The sequence below is a fragment of the Sorghum bicolor genome, chromosome 8 (assembly GCF_000003195.3).
Source record: "Sorghum bicolor cultivar BTx623 chromosome 8, Sorghum_bicolor_NCBIv3, whole genome shotgun sequence".
Lineage (NCBI taxonomy): Eukaryota > Viridiplantae > Streptophyta > Magnoliopsida > Poales > Poaceae > Sorghum > Sorghum bicolor.
Genome location: NC_012877.2, coordinates 57394829 through 57413483, shown reverse-complemented (window position 1 = coordinate 57413483; position 18655 = coordinate 57394829).

The following is an 18655-nucleotide window of genomic DNA, read 5'->3' as shown; positions in this document are numbered from 1 at the left end:
TAAGTCATTTCAAAAATCTTGAAGAGTAAAAACATTTTCAAGTTTGACCAAAGTTATAGAGAGAAAATTAAGATTTGTAACATAAAGTGACTATACTATAAAAATATAATTAAGAAATAGTCTAATGATATTTAGTTGATATCATAATATAGTTATTATTTTATCGTATAAATTTGGTCAAACTTAGGATAATTTGATCTCTAGGATTCTTGAATGACTATAATTTGAAATGAAGGGAGTATATAGTGGTTTCTGTTTTCAAATTTGATCGAGCTTAGCTTATTTCATTAGATTTCTTCTGGGAACCTGATGACGGCCTAGGTTCGAATCTCGGACTTATATAGTATGAGACTATGAGTGCTTTAATTTAAGGCTAAATTATTCTTTTAGTGTTCTATGATGTGTCAGACTACGACAAAGTACATGTGGTGACTTCAGCAATCTAAAATTATATGGTCTTAGTTTTTTAGATGTATTAATAACGCTGGATGTGAATATGCCTACACATATATTTGAGCATCAGTATTATTAGAGGTGAATATGCCTACATATATATATGAGCATCTGTATTATTAATATGTTTTTTTTAAAAGATTATTAAACTGCTCATCTGGTGTAATTTCCTTTTGTGGTGACTTGATGGTATCTGTGGACGCCAACTACTCGTGCTAGATAGCAGTAGGCTTGAGTGTACGTCATTTGAACATTTTCTTCTCGATCGCCTGATGAAAGTTGACTATCTGTTGAAAATCGTGAAATCCGTTCGCTTCTTTCTTCTTTACAGAACGTGATGAAGTCAAGTTTTGCAACAAGTTTCTCAGAGATTGCAGCGTCAACCTCCGCCTTGAAGGCTGAACACTATTTTAGTCTTTGGAGTCCTGAGTTTTGTGATGTTTGGAACTAGTACTGGGCAGACACAACATCTTCAAGTTGGGGCCTTTAAATTCTGGTTCGGGGGCTATAACTTCAACAGTGACGTATAACAGCATCTTTACCGAATTAAGAATTGAATAAATGATCTTTTTTCCCTATAAACTAGTGATAAAAGGAATTGAAGGCAAAAACAAACTTCATCAGATCTCATTTTTCTATTTTTTCTCAAACCCCTAGAAACACCTCTCTCTCTCTCCCTCCTGGTATACACTGCACCTATTCCCAGGTTACACCCCAGATGTTTGGGCCTTGTTTAGTTCACCCAAAAATCAAAAACTTTTCAAGATTCCCCATCACATTAAATCATACGGCATATGCATGGAGCATTAAATATAGATGAAAATAAAAACTAATTGCACAATTTATCTGTAAATCGCGAGACGAATCTTTTAAGCCTAGTTAATCTCTGATTAGACAATGTTTGTCAAATAAAAACAAAAGTGCTATAGTGTCGAAATCTAAAATTTTTCCGGCCTTGATTTCGGTCATTTGGACCAGGATTGCGTGCCTAGGAGGCCGTGAACCAAATAGGCCCCTATTTGTATCTATGTGCCTAGAGCCGACCACCGTGCTCAAGTATTTATAGGCCATACTTAGGGCATGGTAAAATTACAGCTACCCCAGAGTTGACTAGCAAAACTCCTACAAAGATATGACACCTCCCTCAACTCCCACTTGACACCGTCGAGGTCTCTCGCTTGGGGTGGGGGGGGGGGCATCCCTTGGCATCTTCCACGGTGGCACTATTGGGGTAGCTTCAAGGGTTCTCTGGCACCGGCCAGTGTCAAAGCTAACTTCGGGACTTGCGTAGGACAAAAAATCCGAAGCATCTTTTCTCAAGAGGTCTGATGGCATAGTTCAGGCAAGCTCGTCGAGGGTGTCACAGGGACTGGCCCCGATGACACAGTGTTGCTAGCGAGGGTCATCTTGGCTGGGCTATGGCAATGACGGTGAGGGGCCCTATTTGTAAAAGTGGCAGCTTGGAGCAAAGGTTTCACGGTGAATGACACGAGCGAACAAAGGTGATTTTTTGCGGCAAGGGTTCCATGGTAGAGCGAATGGGCCGGTGAGGGCTCGTCCTAACTGGGGCAGAGGCGGGGTGGTGCAGTCGAGGGTGTTGCCCCGACAAAAACTAACATAAGGACATTCTCAAACCAGAGCAAGTTTAGTAACCGTATGTTTGGTTGGAGAGCGGGGCGAGCCGGGTCGGAGCGAACCCGTTCTTGTGGCTGTTTGGTTGGAGGATGGAAGGGTTGGGTTGGCTCCAGAGTGGAATATTCCTCTCAGATGCGGGTTGGACTCGTCCGTCAAAATCTGGCGGACGGAGCCGCTCCAGCCGGGTTGGCTCCCACCAAACACTAAATTCCTTCAACCAAACACTGAACGGAGCCGCTCTGTCCCCAGTTCTTCAACCAAACACTAAAATGGGTTGGCTCCGTCCCCAAAAGCAGAAGTGCAACCAAACACTGGACGGGTTGGCTCCGTCCCCAAAAACTGGGTTGGATCTAACCCAACCCACCCAACCCTCAACCAAACACACGGTAAAGGACTATAAGGAGGTTGTATGTCGATGTGAAGGAGAGAGAGAGAGGAAACAGACTATAAATTTAAAGTCGGTTTAGACACAAGAACTAAAAAACTTAGGAGAAAGACATGTACACCATATATTAATAATAAAAACTTAGCCTGAAAAACTGAAAATATTAGTGGACCCAACACTAGGGTAGGCGGAGCCAGGGGGGCTGGCAGGGGCCATGGCCCCCCTAACATATGTCACCAAAATATTTTACTAGTATAAATTTCTATTTTTTATTTATCTTAAGAGAGAAATATAACAATTTTGTTATATATGCTTATTAATATCCTCTAGATAATGAAATTGTACTCCCTTCATTGTAAATTATAAATCATTTTAAGAATTTTGGAGAGTCAAAGCATCATAAATTTAATCAAATTTATATGATAAGATAATAGTATTTATAATACCAACTAAGTACTATTAGGTTCTTCATTAATTATATTTTTGCAGTATATCTATTTGATGACATAAATTTTTACAATTTTTTTATAATTTTGGTTAAATTTGAGATACTTTGACTCTCCAAGATTTTTAGAATGATTAATAATTTAGGATGGAAGAAGTACAAAACATAACTCGATAATACTATGAAGCACCTTAGAATAATTGAGATGCAGATCTTAAGGTTTACGAAATCATTTCAAACATCTTGTTGTTAAGGGGTTTATCGTCTGCCATCGAAAGGATAACACATTTGATCCTAAATACACATAGAAAATGCAAGCACTATGTCAAGTCGATAAAATTAAGCTAGACGTCACCGGTTCTACTCAATTTTGACAAATTGTATTTTTTAGTTGGCGTCCTCTACGCATAATTTCTAGCTCGCCCTAGTCATGGACCAAGTAAGCAGGGAGCAGTTCTTTAATTTCTTAACCCATCGGATACCAGCCCAACAAAGGGGTAGCGCTCGCTCGCGTTTGCGTGGCCTTTGGGGTCGTGCCGCCTCGCTTGTCCATCTGGCACATAGAGACAAGCCGCCAACCATTTAGAGCAAGTATTATAGTGGGCTGTAAGCTGGCTAAATGCTGAGGTGGAGGAGAGAAAGAATGAGAGAGAGGAGAAGCGGGCTGTAAGTTTACAGCCAGCCTAGGCACAGGAACTAAGAAACTTTGTGAGAGAGACAAGTGGGCCATGCATTAATAGTGAATAGCTAACTATTATATGAGTGGGCTGGAAGAAGGCTGCAAGAAACCTTACAGCCAGCAAGTGAATTGTATTATTAAACTTGCTCTATAGACTTGTAGTGTACTTGTATCAAAGGCTACATCTTGGATGGATGTAGCAGATGTTATATTAGGCTAGGATGTTGTTTTATGTAGACAGAGATGAAGAAATTGGGGATCAGGTGCTCAGCTCGGTGCCTCAACCGCAGTTTATCGAATCATTTTGGTCTTTGAGAAACAAAACGAAACTGAACGTTTTTTTTGAAACAATAAACGAAACTGAAAGTGTTTTAGGTGAGCAGCCTGTTGACTTGGCTGATAAGTCATGATTGAAAGTACTTGATTTAGGTCTTGTTTAGTTCCAAAAAATTTTGCAAAACAGGTACTGTAGCACTTTCGTTTGTTTGTGACAAATATTGTCCAATAATGGACTAACTAGGCTCAAAAGATTCATCTCATCAATTCCGACCAAACTATACAATTAGTTTTTATTTTCGTCTATATTTAATACTCCATGCATGCGTCTAAAGATTCGATGTGACGGGAAATCTGAAAATTTTTGCAAAATTTTTTGGGAACTAAACAAGGCCTTAGTTCACTCCAAAAAACCAAAAATTTTTCAAGATTCCTGTCACATCGAATATTGTGGCATATGCATGGAGTATTAAATATAAGACAAAAACAAAAACTAATTACACAGTTTGCCTGTAAATCACGAGATGAATCTTTTAAGCCTAATTAGTCCATGATTGGACAATGTTTGTCAAATAAAATCGAAAATACCGAAATCCAAAAAATTTTCAGAACTAAACAAGGCCTTATTGTGAGGGAAAAACACGACTGAATGACTGATAAATTTGATAGATAATCTTAGGTGAATAAGCTATTAGAAATTTCTGAATTTGTCATTGACTGAAAAGATCCCTATAGACAGCAGCAGCTATTTTATCAGTGTTGACACCATTTTTGAGCACGTGTCCAGGATGGCAGGACAGGGTGGCAGTACGATGCGGGTTGCTGGTAAGGATGGTTGCCGATGAGGGAAAGGTTGAATGTGACTAAGTCCTCAGGCAGTAATATGGTGTCGATGACCAAGTAAAAGGGTCTGCCGATGACTATGGCAAGGGGATTGCCGATGACGCGAAGGAGGAGTCCGGAAGCTGCCAGTTGTCATGTGGAGGAGTTTCGGTTTGTCACGAAGGATGGTTTTATTATTTCCTTATGTTATTCGTATCGTTTTGTATACGGGTTCCGTGTAATTTGGAATTCGAATTCTAATCGTGTCTGGTCGTAGCTCTTTGAGCAGGGTATAAATATAAGCCCTAAGACCTTGTAATCAAGAGATCTATCTATCAAGAAATCAATCAAACATACGTTTTACTCATATTCCAGCATCTACTTTTCGACGACTTCGTCATACTTTTTTTTTTATTTATTACGAGTTCTTAGGAATTCGTCGACTTAAGCTCGGCGTGTTCTCGAGTTCCGCGTGAGTACCTCTTAGCCGTGACATCCGGGCGCATCGCTGTTGTCAGGACTAAAGTATTCGAGTTATCACCTTTGCCGATAGCAAGGTCAAATCGGCTGGCACGCCTTAACGTTTGAATCGGGTATTAGCCCTTTGTGTTTGCAGATCAGTTTTGCATCAACAATCAGCCTTAGCATGTCGATCTCTGACCTCGATCAAGACAACGTCATCCCCGTGACGGAAGCTAACCTTAAGGATGAGCAGAAGCAAGCTATTGCCCAAGCCATGGAAGAGTTCAAGCAGCAGTGCCTGAAGTCTTTCAGCATAAACAGAAGCGGCGAAGTGGTCCAGAAAGATGCACTGCCGGCACCACGGCAGGTCACCTTCGACGCTAATCCTGGCAAGCTTCAAGACATGGTTGACAATGCCATCAATCGAGCGCTGATCAACCAAGCTGGTGTACTGTCTAACACGGTGTTCAACGCCGTGGCAAGAACTTTCAAGGAAGGACAAATCCCGCCGGATTATGTGGGCCCTTCCCATCATCAACCCACGGCACCAGAGGTCACGGCTCCATCGGCTGCCTTGACGAGTGCAAGTGCACAGTCTGCCGTCCCTCCAGGTACATTGGGGACTACCGGTGCACTATCTATGCCGATGGCAACCAACCCCCAAATTTCTGTTGGGCAGCATAAACTGACGACAGATATGTTGGCATCGGCAATGTCAGGGTTAAATCTTCCCCCCAACTGGTGGGGTTATGGTATGCCTCCAGAGTTGACGCCGGGAACATCACAGACAACTGACATGAGGGGCAAAACTCCTATGACGTCAGTACCTTCCAATGTGCCGGTGAACCAGAGTCCTCGGTATACCACAACTACTACTGCAAGGCCTCACACTGGAAATCCTCAAGATTCAATGTTCCAGATGCCCAACGCATCGGCAGAGTCAATGCTGATGCAACAGAGGCCTATGGCCCAGTCGGGGTATGTCAATTCAACGACGATACCCAATTACCAATCATCGGCAGCACCTATGCCGATGAACGCTAATAATGGATGGCTTGGACAGCAAGCCTTTCCACAGTCGCCCCAGCAGGGTTATCAGACTACGGGGTTCCAGCAAGGGCAGGTTTATCCCGGGTTCCAAGGTCAGGGAATGTCCAACCAGCCAATAAATTTTGGACAACAACTCGGAGGACAGCCAGTCGGTGGACAGCAGTTTGGTAGTCCGCAGATTGGAGGACAGGTGACCAATACGATGTTCCATACAGGTCAGGTCCCAAACAGACACGTGGAGGTTCGCCACCAAGTGCCGGATCCGCAGCTGCCTCATCGGCAAGATGCCGATGCTTATTGGGCCGATAAGATTGCTGAAGTAATGAAGGAACAATTTGGGATAAAACCCAAAGTCAACACTTATTCTTACCGGACACCGTATCCTCCAGCGTATGATGTGATCCCGCTTCCACATCGGTACAAGGTACCGGATTTTACAAAGTTTTCCGGACAGGACGACACGTCAACCATGGAGCATGTCAACAGGTTCATTATTCAATGTGGAGAAGCTGGTAACAGGGACGAATTAAGGGTTCGTCTATTTTCATCATCATTGTCTGGATCGGCCTTTACTTGGTTCATATCATTGCCTCCCAATTCAGTAATTACTTGGGCCGATCTAGAGAAGCAATTCCACAGATACTTCTTCTCGGGGGTTCATGAGAAGAAGATCACCGACTTGGTCAAGTTGAGGCAACGTAATGATGAGTCGGTTGAGGGATTTGTGCAGAGGATACGAGAGGTCAAAAATAAATGCTATAGCCTGGTTCTGGATGATCGGCAGCTAGCCGATTTGGCTTTCCAGGGTTTGTTGCCACACATCAGGGATAAGTATGCCTCTCAGGAGTTTGAAAGTTTAAGTCACTTGGTGCAGAGGATATCCGATCAAGACATCAAGCCTTTCGAGCCTAAGAGGGCATGGAATAAGAAAGTCTCATTCGTTGATGAAGCAACAAGCTCAGATTCCGATGAAGAACCAGTAATCGGTTTGGCAGAATGGGTAAAAAACAAGAAGCCGATGTCTTGTCCTTTTGGGCAGAAGGAACCAGAGAAGTTTGCATTTGACACCGCCAAGGCCGATAGGATATTTGACTTTCTACTTCAGGAAGGTCAAATCAAATTGTCACCTAACCACGTGATCCCGTCGGCAGAAGAGTTGAAGAGGATGAGGTATTGCAAGTGGCATAATGCAACTTCACATGATACCAATGAGTGTAAAGTATTCAGACAACAGCTGCAATCGGCCATAGAGTCAGGGAGAATCAAATTTGATAGTTCCAAAGCCCAGAAGCCGATGAAGATAGACCAACATCCTTTCCCGACGAACATGTTGGATGCTAAGGGGAAGGCTAAGGTCTTAACGTCGGAGACAGCTGAGAAGAGTGCATCGGTAGATCCTCAGCATCAAGTTACTACCGCCGATGCAAGAAGTAAGGGCTTGGTCCAGGAAGGAGCTAGCTCAGGAAGAATTCCTCGATCTGGTATTGTCATAACTCATAGAAGGCCTCGAGAGAGATGGCAACAACGGGAAGATCGGTACCGGCGCCAGCAGGAAGATTATCAACGGGAAGAAGAGAGACGCCGACAGGAGTGGAATCGGCACAGGGATCATTGGAATTGCCCATTCTTCATCCATTGTTGGGAGGAAAATATCAAGCTTCCTACTGTCAGAGACTGCCCTGAATGCAACGGTTATGATCGGTACGACAGGAACGATCGGCGTTATCATGATGATGAACGACGATTTAATGGGCCGATCAGAGGAAGGGCGGCAGTGCATGATCGGCTGGGGGGCAGGCTTAGCGTTCACGATCGGCTCGGTGACCGTGTCCAGTATTTTCCCAGGAACCAAGAGGAGCTTGAAAGAATGGCTGATGCGCGGGTTCCCGATGAATTCATATTTTGCAGGGATACTAACACGCATCGCATGGAGTCAAGAGAGAACCAACGCCCGACGGCAAGACAAAGGCCACTTCCTCCATGGTGCCCTCAAGGATTAACCAAGACACAGAAAAGGAGATTGCAACGAGAAAGGCAGGAAGAGCTAAATAAAGGAGAGAACTCTGGGAGTCGGCAGCCGTCAGACGCTAAGAAAGAAGGTCCATCGGCAGGCGTCAACATGGTATTCATGTTGCCGATGGAGTTTCTTGCACCGGCCAGTGACGACGAGTTGGGATTTTCTGATCAGATAGCTCAGTTGGCTCTGGATCCAATGACGGCTATCTTTGAGAAACCTGCCGATAACGAGAGGCAGCATCTTAAAGCTTTGTTCCTCAAAGGAAGGGTTGATGGGCAGCCAATGACTAAGATCCTAGTTGATGGTGGGGCTGCTATTAATATTATGCCATATGCAGTATATCGGAAGCTTGGGAAAGGGGATCAAGATTTGACCAAGACCGATATGATGCTCAAGGACTTCGAGGGAAACGTGTCTCCGGTCAAGGGGGCGATATGTGCGGAGTTGACCATCGGCAGCAAAACCTTGCCGACAACCTTTTTCGTGATCAGCGGAAAAGGTGCCTACAATTTATTATTGGGGAGAGATTGGATTCATGCCAATTGTTGTGTCCCATCTACAATGCATCAGTGCTTGGTTCAGTGGGTAGGTGACAAGGTTGAGATCGTCCCAGGGGATTCTTCTTATGTTATCGCATCAGCAGAAGCGGATACTTATGAAAAGACTAGGTGCATTTCAGGAGAAGTTTGGGAGAAAGATTTTCTCAAAGTTGCCGATTATGAGATTCCACCGATCCAAGCAGTCGGTTCTGACGATGGTTTTTAATGGATAGATTCGCCGATGATGGAAAATTAGGCCAGGGATTCACATCGGCCGATGATTTGGTAGAAGTAGATATAGGTAGTGGTGATAGGCCTAGGCCTACTTTTATTAGCGCTAAACTAGATCCTGAGTGTAAACGGCAATTAACTAGTTTGTTAAAGGAATATAAAGATTGCTTTGCTTGGGATTATACAGAGATGCCTGGTTTAGACCGATCAATTGTTGAACATCGGTTACCCATTAAGTCTGGATTTCGGCCACATCAGCAACCAGCCCGCCGATGTAATCCTAACATTCTACCTGATATTAAGGCCAAAATCACTAAACTTATTGAAGCTAAGTTTATTCGGCAGTGTCGGTATGCTGAATGGATTTCCAATGTCGTCCCGGTTTACAAGAAGAACGGGAAGCTTCGGGTGTGCATTGATTTCAGGAATCTCAATAAAGCTACGCCGATGGATGGATATCCAATGCCTGTCGCCGATCTGCTGGTTGATGCTGCGGCTGGCCATCGGGTCATCAGCTTCATGGATGGTAATGCGGGTTACAATCAAATATTCATGGCAGAAGAGGATATTCCAAAAACCGCATTCAGGTGTCCTGGTCATGTTGGACTATTTGAATGGATAGTCATGACTTTTGGGTTAAGGAATGCCGGTGCTACTTATCAAAGGGCTATGAATTTTATATTTCATGAGTTCATCGGCAAGATCGTAGAAATTTATATTGATGATGTGGTGGTCAAGTCTGGAGATTTCTCAAAGCATCTTGCCGATTTACGAAGAGTGTTGGAGTGCACAAGGAAGCATGGATTGAAGATGAATCCCAACAAGTGTGCATTTGGCGTATCGGCAGGGCAGTTTCTTGGTTTCATGGTACATCAGAGGGGTATTGAAATTAGTCGAAGATCTATTGATGCTATCAATAAAATAGTGGCCCCTACCAATAAAACCGAGCTCCAATCTTTGATCGGCAAAGTGAATTTTATCAGAAGATTTATATCGAATTTATCTGGGAGAATTCGTGCTTTCAGTCCTCTTCTTAAATTGAAAGCCGATCAGGAGTTTGTTTGGGGAAAAGAACAGCAGTTGGCTCTAGATGAAATCAAAAGGTATCTAGTAAACCCTCCAGTTTTAGTTCCACCTCAACAAGGGAAACCCTTCAAATTATATTTATCTACCGATGGATCGGTTATCGGTTCAGCTTTGGTTCAAGAATTTGAAGGGAAAGAGAGGGTAATTTATTATTTGAGTAGGAGGTTAATTGATGCTGAAACCAGGTATTCGGCCATTGAGAAGCTGTGCTTATGCTTATATTTTTCATGTATCAAGCTAAGACATTACCTGTTGTCGGCCGAATGTGCTGTTGTTTGCAAAGATGACGTGGTCCGATATATGCTATCTATGCCGATTATGAGCGGTAGGATCGGTAAATGGATTTTGGCGCTGTCGGAGTTCGATTTGCGTTACGAATCGGCTAAGGCGGTCAAAGGGCAGGTTATGGCCGATTTTGTGACTCAGCATTGCGGTCTAGTGGAAACCTTGGAAATTGCACCCTGGACGCTCTTCTTTGATGGATCTACCTGTGACCGGGGAGCAGGAATCGGCATTATATTAGTTTCTCCTAAGGGGAGGAAGTATGAGTTTTCTTTGCCGATTGTTGCTACATCGACGAATAATCAGGCTGAGTATCAAGCTCTGATCAGGGGATTGGAGTTGTTAAGAGAAGTTCGTGCTGATGCTGTTGAAGTATTCGGAGATTCCATGTTGGTTATAAATCAATTGGCCGGAAGCTATGAATGCCGGAGTGAAGTTCTCATAACCTATTTCGAGAGAAGTATACAACTGTTAAAGGAATTCAAGAACTTCCGATTGGAGCATATTCCCCGATTGCATAATGAAGACGCTAATCGGTTAGCCCAGCATGCCTCGGGATATCAGCCAATGATTAATGCGACATCGGTAGTCAGTGCCGGTGATTGGAGGGAAGAAATTATTGATTATCTAAAAGATCCATCCAAAAAAGTTGAAAGACGGGTTCGATTTCAAGCAACCAAGTATGTGATCCTTGAAAATGAATTGTATTATCGAACTATCGACGGAATTCTTCTCCGATGCTTGGGTGATGATGAAGCCAGAAGTTTGATGGGAGAAATCCATGAAGGAGTGTGTGGAGCGCATCAGTCAGCTTTTAAGATGAAGTGGATGATTCGAAGGAATGGATATTTTTGGCCAACCATACTTGAAGATTGTTTTAAATATTTCAAGGGATGTCAAGGTTGTCAAAAGTTCGGTAATATCCAGAGAGCACCCGCATCGGCTATGAATCCTATAATAAAACCTTGGCCGTTCCGGGGGTGGGCCATCGATCTGATCGGCCAGATTTATCCACCATCTAGCAAAGGGCATAAATTCATTCTAGTTGCCACTGACTATTTCACCAAGTGGGTCGAAGCTATTCCTTTGAAGAAAGTCACATCGGCCAATATGATTGATTTTGTGAAGGAGCATATTATTTACCGATTTGGGATTCCCCAAACGATTACTACCGATCAGGGCACCATGTTCACGTCGGGGGAGTTCGATGAATTCGCAATCGGTATGGGAATTAAAGTGTTGAATTCTTCTCCTTACTATGCTCAAGCCAATGGGCAGGCCGAAGCGTCTAACAAGGGAATTATCAAGCTTATTAAACGAAAGATTGAAGAAAATCCTAGGCGGTGGCATACATTGTTGAATGAAGCACTGTGGTCTTATCGGATGGCTTGTCATGGATCAATCAAGGTGTCACCTTATCAATTGGTGTATGGACATGATGCAGTTTTGCCTTGGGAGATTAAGGCTGGATCTAGGCGATTATCTTTTCAAGATCAATTGGCTGCCGATGATTATGCCACTTTAATGACCGATGAGTTAGATGATTTAGCAGGGCATCGGTTAAAGGCTTTAATGAGTATAGAAGAAAATAAGAAGAGAGTTGCCAGATGGTATGATAAAAAAGTGAAGGCTAAGGAGTTTGCCGATGGGGATTTGGTATGGAAGTTGATTTTGCCAGTCGGGACTAAAAGTTCAAAGTTTGGGAAGTGGTCTCCTAATTGGGAAGGTCCTTATCGGATAAAACGCTCAGCTCCTGGTAATGCCTATATTCTAGAAACTCTCGAAGGAGTTGAATTTCCCAGAGCGTTAAATGGCAAATATTTGAAGAAGTACTACCCCAGCATATGGATCGATGCATAAAAGGTTAAGTGCCGATAACACTCCTATCGGCTGAATTTAAATGTTCAAGGGCAGACTTAATGTTTCAAAAGATGCCGATAACAGTCTTATCGGCTAGACTAAAAGCTAAAAACGGAGAAACAAAGGTGTGTCGCTGATGAAAGCTTCAGATGTTCAGCAGCGCTTGGATTGCAGATATGGCGCGCAGCCGAATCTGGTTGGCTGTCTCTATCTCTTTGATATCGTCATCGGCAGAACCTTCAATCGGCTTTAGCTTCCTCTTCAGTTGCAGCGCTTTACGACCATGGACGTTTTGTTCCTGTTCAAGATGCTTGATGGTCTCCGGCAGTTGACTATCTTCTTGCTGGGCTTGGGACAGGGCGTCTTCTACTTGCTTGAGTTCAGCCAGCAGAGCTTCTCTTTTTGCCGATAGATCAGACATTTTCTGCTTCAATGCATCACCTGAGGACTTTAAGATGCCGATGTTCTTATGTTTCTCATCGGCTAAGAGTTTTCTTTCATCATCTCCTCAGAGAGCTGGATTTGAGCAGCTCTGTCGGCAAGGCGTCGAGTAGCTCTCTGGTACTGTAGCTGGCGGCTTTCTAGATGTGCAGCGTGGAAGAGTGCTTCTTCGGCATCAGCAGGAATTTGGCCTCTAAGAGTCTTGAACAGGGCCTTGGCTGGGTCAGAATCGTCGACCAGTTGAGTTGTGTCTTGATGAAGTATGGCCGATAGCTCCTCCAGCCTAGCTCTGGTTTCTGCCGATACAATTCCAACTGCCCGAGAGGAGCTTGCTTCCTCGCCTTCTTCTTCGAAGATATCAATAGCGAAGGAGAACAAGCTGTCGGGAGAATCTTGTTCCTGAAAATGAAAATGAAATAGGTCAATTTTATGGTCAAAACTTCGGCAGATGATACCGATGGAAAAGTGGATGACTTACTTGCTTCAAGGCGATTTCCTGCCTTTGACTCAGAGAGGCCGATGGAGCTGCAGGTTGATCGGCAAATGTTGCCGATAGAACAATATCGCCTGAAAGAAGACAGGAAGGATTATAAGAATAAATGAAAATAAGTTTATCGGTAGGAGTATTGTTGGGATATGTTACCCGGAAGAGGAACAACAGTTGTTTGAATTGAGGAAACCGCCGATGATATAACTGGACCTGCCGGGCCAGTTGTTTGTTCACCTACGTCAGCCGACGTACCTGCCGTTTGAGGTTCTTCTTGCTGAGGCTCTTCCATCTGTGATGCTTCCTGTATTGATTGAGGAGATGGTGCTTGCTGTGCCTGGACTTCTGGAGGAGAAGGGGAAGATTCCACCGAGATTGGAGACACCGGAGGAGGAGGAGGAGTTGCCACTTTCTGACGCTTTGTTCCAATCTTAGCACCTTGGACGCCTTTCCTCTTTGGCTGGCTAGACTGGGGGGGATCGGCACCTTGGCGTTTGGCTTTTGCCGATGCACCAGTTTGCTGCAACAACGATAAAGAGTTTATGGGCACAGATAACCGATATAAAGATAGTCAGCATAAATAAAAAGGGGTTTTAACAGATTGCCTTGAAAGCTTGCGCCAGAGTGGAAGCAGTTACCGTTGGTGATGTCTGAGTTTTCCTGGTGGTGACTTTCTTGAGACGCGCACCCCGGTGCACGATGGAAGCCAGAGTGGGAGCATTGTGGCCGATTGAGGAGATCGGGCCTGATGGGAATAAGTCGATCGGCTTGCCACTCCTGCTAACCGATGGGGGGGTGTTGTCAATCTGCAAAAAGAATACAGGGGTAAGTTACCGATGGGAATAGTATTGGAAAATGAGACATCGGTTTAAAATACTTACAGTGTCGTCAGGGACTTCGTATTCGGGGTCGATCATGCCGCGGTATGAGAGGGCCGATCTGCAGAATAGATTCTCCTTCCATTCTGCCCACCATAGCTTGTATGCTTGAGTGATAAAGGCAGCTGGAACCCATTCTGACAGATCTACATCTGTATCGGCATTTGGTGGTAGCTGGGCTACTCGAGTCCACTCGAGGAGGTTAGCGATGGGTTCTCTGGGCTTTATTACATCGGCATAAGGAAGTGCGATCGGCAATTGGCCGAAAGCTAGCTGGCGAGCTAATGCCGATGGATTATAAAATTCATAGGTTTGGGGAGAGGTTTTCGTGCTGCCGAAGAAGTTCACTGGTATGGCTCTGGGAGTCACGATTGCCATCATCACCTCATTGTCCCTATCAAGAGCTTCGTCGAACGGATTGAAGGTCAGAGGGAGCATGCTATCTGGGTCGTCATAAGCCAGCCATGGTCGTTCATCTCTGGCCAGACCCTCATACAGCGTTTCGAAGAATCGGCCGATCTGATCCGGAGTGTTCCCTGAACCGGGTAAAACTATGACAGCTTCGCCAAAGTTCAGGGGGGCACGTGTTGCCGATTCCTCTTCACCCAACACATGGTTCTCGGCTATATCTCTTGGGAAGTGCTGAGAGAACAAGTTGAGATCGAGGCGCTTGTGCAGGTGCAGATTGAGCCACATATTAATAAACCACCAAGGACCTCCCAAGTTGCCGATAGGTTGGCCGAGCAGGAGTTTCTGGACTACCTGATGAAGAAGGTGATAAACAGCGCCGAGCAAATAACGGCCGAGAGGAAATTGACCACCGCTAGCCAGTCTTTCTGCTGCCGATAGATAGACAGAAGTCGGTCCTGCCGATCGACCACAGAATACAAACTTATCTAGCCACATGTTCAGAAAAGTGGTTTGTTCCTTTATGGTGACAGGCCCTCTCCCGCGGTACTTCTGGATGTACCCTGACCAGCCGCCGATAGCGCGAGTCTCCACTTTGGCACTGGGGGCGGTATCAAAAAAGTGGGTACTATCGGCAGAAGATATGTCTAACCCAGTAAGCATGGCTACATCGGCAAGGGTAGGAGAAGCAGGGCCGTGGCCAAAAACAAAAGCGTTGAGAGTGTCTGACCAAAAGTAAGATGCGGCTATCAGCAATGACTCGTTCCTGTGCATATCGGCAATGGACAGCCTAATGCATTGAGCTAATTTCCTCTCACCCCATTGAACTTCATAAGAGTTGCTGACCCTCAAGAACCAGTCTTTCCACCCTACAGTAGGGCTAGGCCAAGAGCGAAAGGTGTCCTTCCATAGATCTAGAGCAAAGTTTTCAGCTCTAAAGGGAATCATGTTGGTTTCTGCGTTGATGAGGTCGGTTGGATCTGGATCCCCTAGAGGGCCGAGGCATTGAAGATGTGGTTGATCGGTAGGAATGATAATTTTGTTGGATAACTCCTGGTGTTTTGGGGAATAAAGATACAAAGAAAAAGGAGAAGGAAAATATTCGGTAAGGTAAATCGCAGATGAACAGGAATGCAGGAAAAAGGTACAGCAGATGAGATGGAAGTCTGACCTCAGGGACGACGAAGCCAACGGCCATCTTGTCGTGAAGGGGACGCTGGAAGACGCCGGAGTTGATGAAGAAGAATGCTTGTCGGAGATCTTGAGGATTGAGAATGGCGCCGCCGCTGGAAAAGTGAAGTTGGATGGTAGAATGATGTAATGGGGGAGGAGTACCCAAGAAGGAACTATTTATAGGGCAAGATGGACAAGGGCAAATCTGACTTATTTCTTTGCCGCATCCGAGAAACCCGAGGGTACTCAAGTGGATATGGTAACTGTTCGCATGATAATCCAGGGATTGTGCAGGTGATTTGACAGGAAGCGGTCATTATCTAAAGATATTTTACTGTGCGCGATCTCCTGGTCGGTCCATCGGTGATATTCTATAACGGTCGTCCTGCCGATGGGCGGATAGAGGGGAAGTAACCGTTTTTGCGAATATCCTGGGCAGAGCATCGGCAGATCTTTGTAACGGTATTGTTGCCGATGCACGACTAAGAGAGATGCCCGTTTGGGAAGTTGTGGATTTCGAGGGATCTGCGGAGGATTAGGATCAGAGTTGCCCAGATTGAGGTTGTCGGTTACCAGATTAGGAGCATTAATTGCGGGGAAGACATCATTACTGCAGAGAATTTCGGAGCATTAATAGTTTTATACTCCGAAACTGGGGGGCATGTGTTGACACCATTTTTGAGCACGTGTCCAGGATGGCAGGACAGGGTGGCAGTACGATGCGGGTTGCTGGTAAGGATGGTTGCCGATGAGGGAAAGGTTGAATGTGACTAAGTCCTCAGGCAGTAATATGGTGTCGATGACCAAGTAAAAGGGTCTGCCGATGACTATGGCAAGGGGATTGCCGATGACGCGAAGGAGGAGTCCGGAAGCTGCCAGTTGTCATGTGGAGGAGTTTCGGTTTGTCACGAAGGATGGTTTTATTATTTCCTTATGTTATTCGTATCGTTTTGTATACGGGTTCCGTGTAATTTGGAATTCGAATTCTAATCGTGTCTGGTCGTAGCTCTTTGAGCAGGGTATAAATATAAGCCCTAAGACCTTGTAATCAAGAGATCTATCTATCAAGAAATCAATCAAACATACGTTTTACTCATATTCCAGCATCTACTTTTCGACGACTTCGTCATACTTTTTTTTTTATTTATTACGAGTTCTTAGGAATTCGTCGACTTAAGCTCGGCGTGTTCTCGAGTTCCGCGTGAGTACCTCTTAGCCGTGACATCCGGGCGCATCGCTGTTGTCAGGACTAAAGTATTCGAGTTATCACCTTTGCCGATAGCAAGGTCAAATCGGCTGGCACGCCTTAACGTTTGAATCGGGTATTAGCCCTTTGTGTTTGCAGATCAGTTTTGCATCAACAATCAGCCTTAGCATATTTAGGCTTTGCTATCCACCAATTAAACCAAAAAATGCACAGTAATGGCTAGAGCAACGGAACGACTCACAGTAATTTCACTGTCGTGGGCACGCCCGGTGCGGCTGCCGCCGTTTTTGACCTTTTGGGCTCGTGTCGTTCCGTTGACTCTAAATTAATATAGTCCTCCAGGCCTTGACAAGTGCGCAAAATTTTTGGTTTTTAGCTACTAGTAGCAAAACATGTCCGTGCGTTGCAACGGGAGAAAAAAAAACTTTCAAACCTTAATAGAAAGGGACCATGCTAATAATATAATTTCTATTTATAATTTATCCATTCTATAAAACTTGAAATTTGTAATTCATTTTACAAAATATATTATATCGTTAATTTTCATACTATCATGGTTAAATATCATGCTCCATGACTTTCTTTGAGGACTCGAATAATATGTAAACTAATCTCTCATTAAAGTTGACAATGAGTTGTTGATATGTTAATGATTGGTTTTGACCTTGTTGCATAGCAACTCTCTTTTGGGATAATTTATTTAGAATCAGTAGACTGTTCAAGATTTAGAGTTTACAGCTAGATCATTGATAGTGTAAATCTTTTGTTTTTAGAGAAAGATAAATAGTTTATAAGTTTTTATATTTTTGTAGTTTATTTATATAAGAAAAAACACCACGTGACTGGAGAAATAAGTAGGCCCAAAAACCCAACGGAGCCGAACAACAATCTAGCCACAGAAAACTGAGTTCGTTTAAAAAACATACCTTTATTTCTTTCCTTATTATTTTCTTTTATTTTCTCTTTCTTCCTTTTCTTTTCCAACCTTATCCAGGAACTCGTGGAAGCGTAGTCGCATGCGAACTATCTGCGTTCAAGATGGCAATACACTACTACAAAAAATATTTACCACGACCTTTTCAAAACCCTCTCCAAGACGTGCAGGAATGTAAACCGCCTCGGTTAATGCCTAGCATTAACTGAGGCGGTCGCTTTTTATTAACCGAGGCGGTTAAAAGAAACCGCCTCGCAAAATCCATTTACGAAGACAGTTATTATAAAAGAGCCCGCCTCTAGAATTAGCCCTATTAACCGAGGCGGGCAGGTTATAAGGCCCGTTTCGGTTAATATTCCCGAGGCCCAACAGACCCAAGGCGAGGCACAATAACTCTTCGCATTATATATATGCCAAACCCTAGCACTCACTCCCTCCCACTCCCTCACCAGCCACACCCACCGCACTCCCTTTCTCCATCTACTCGGGACGCCGGCCTCCCTCCCTTCCTCTCTCACTCTTCTCCCTCACTACAACCGCAGTGCGGAGGCACGGTGTGGCCTCATGGGCAGAGAGGCACGCGCGCACCGGTGCGGATGCGTGGCACGACCTCGCGAGCACGGACGTGCGCCCTGGCGGTGCGGATGTGCGGCACGGAGGCGCGGCGCGGCGGCCCGACCTCATCTCCTCTCCCGGTGGCGGCACGGTGGGTCGAGCTCACGACGGTGATGGCGCGACCTGCAACGGCACGGATCCAGCTTCGACTGCGCGGATCCACCTTCCCGGTCGTGGATCTGGTAGTGGCAGCCCCTCGGCGATGAATCAAGGCCGGGCATGACTGCATCTACCGACGACGGAGGCGGCGGCGCGTGGATGGGCTTGCTGGGCCCATGGATGGGCTCGAC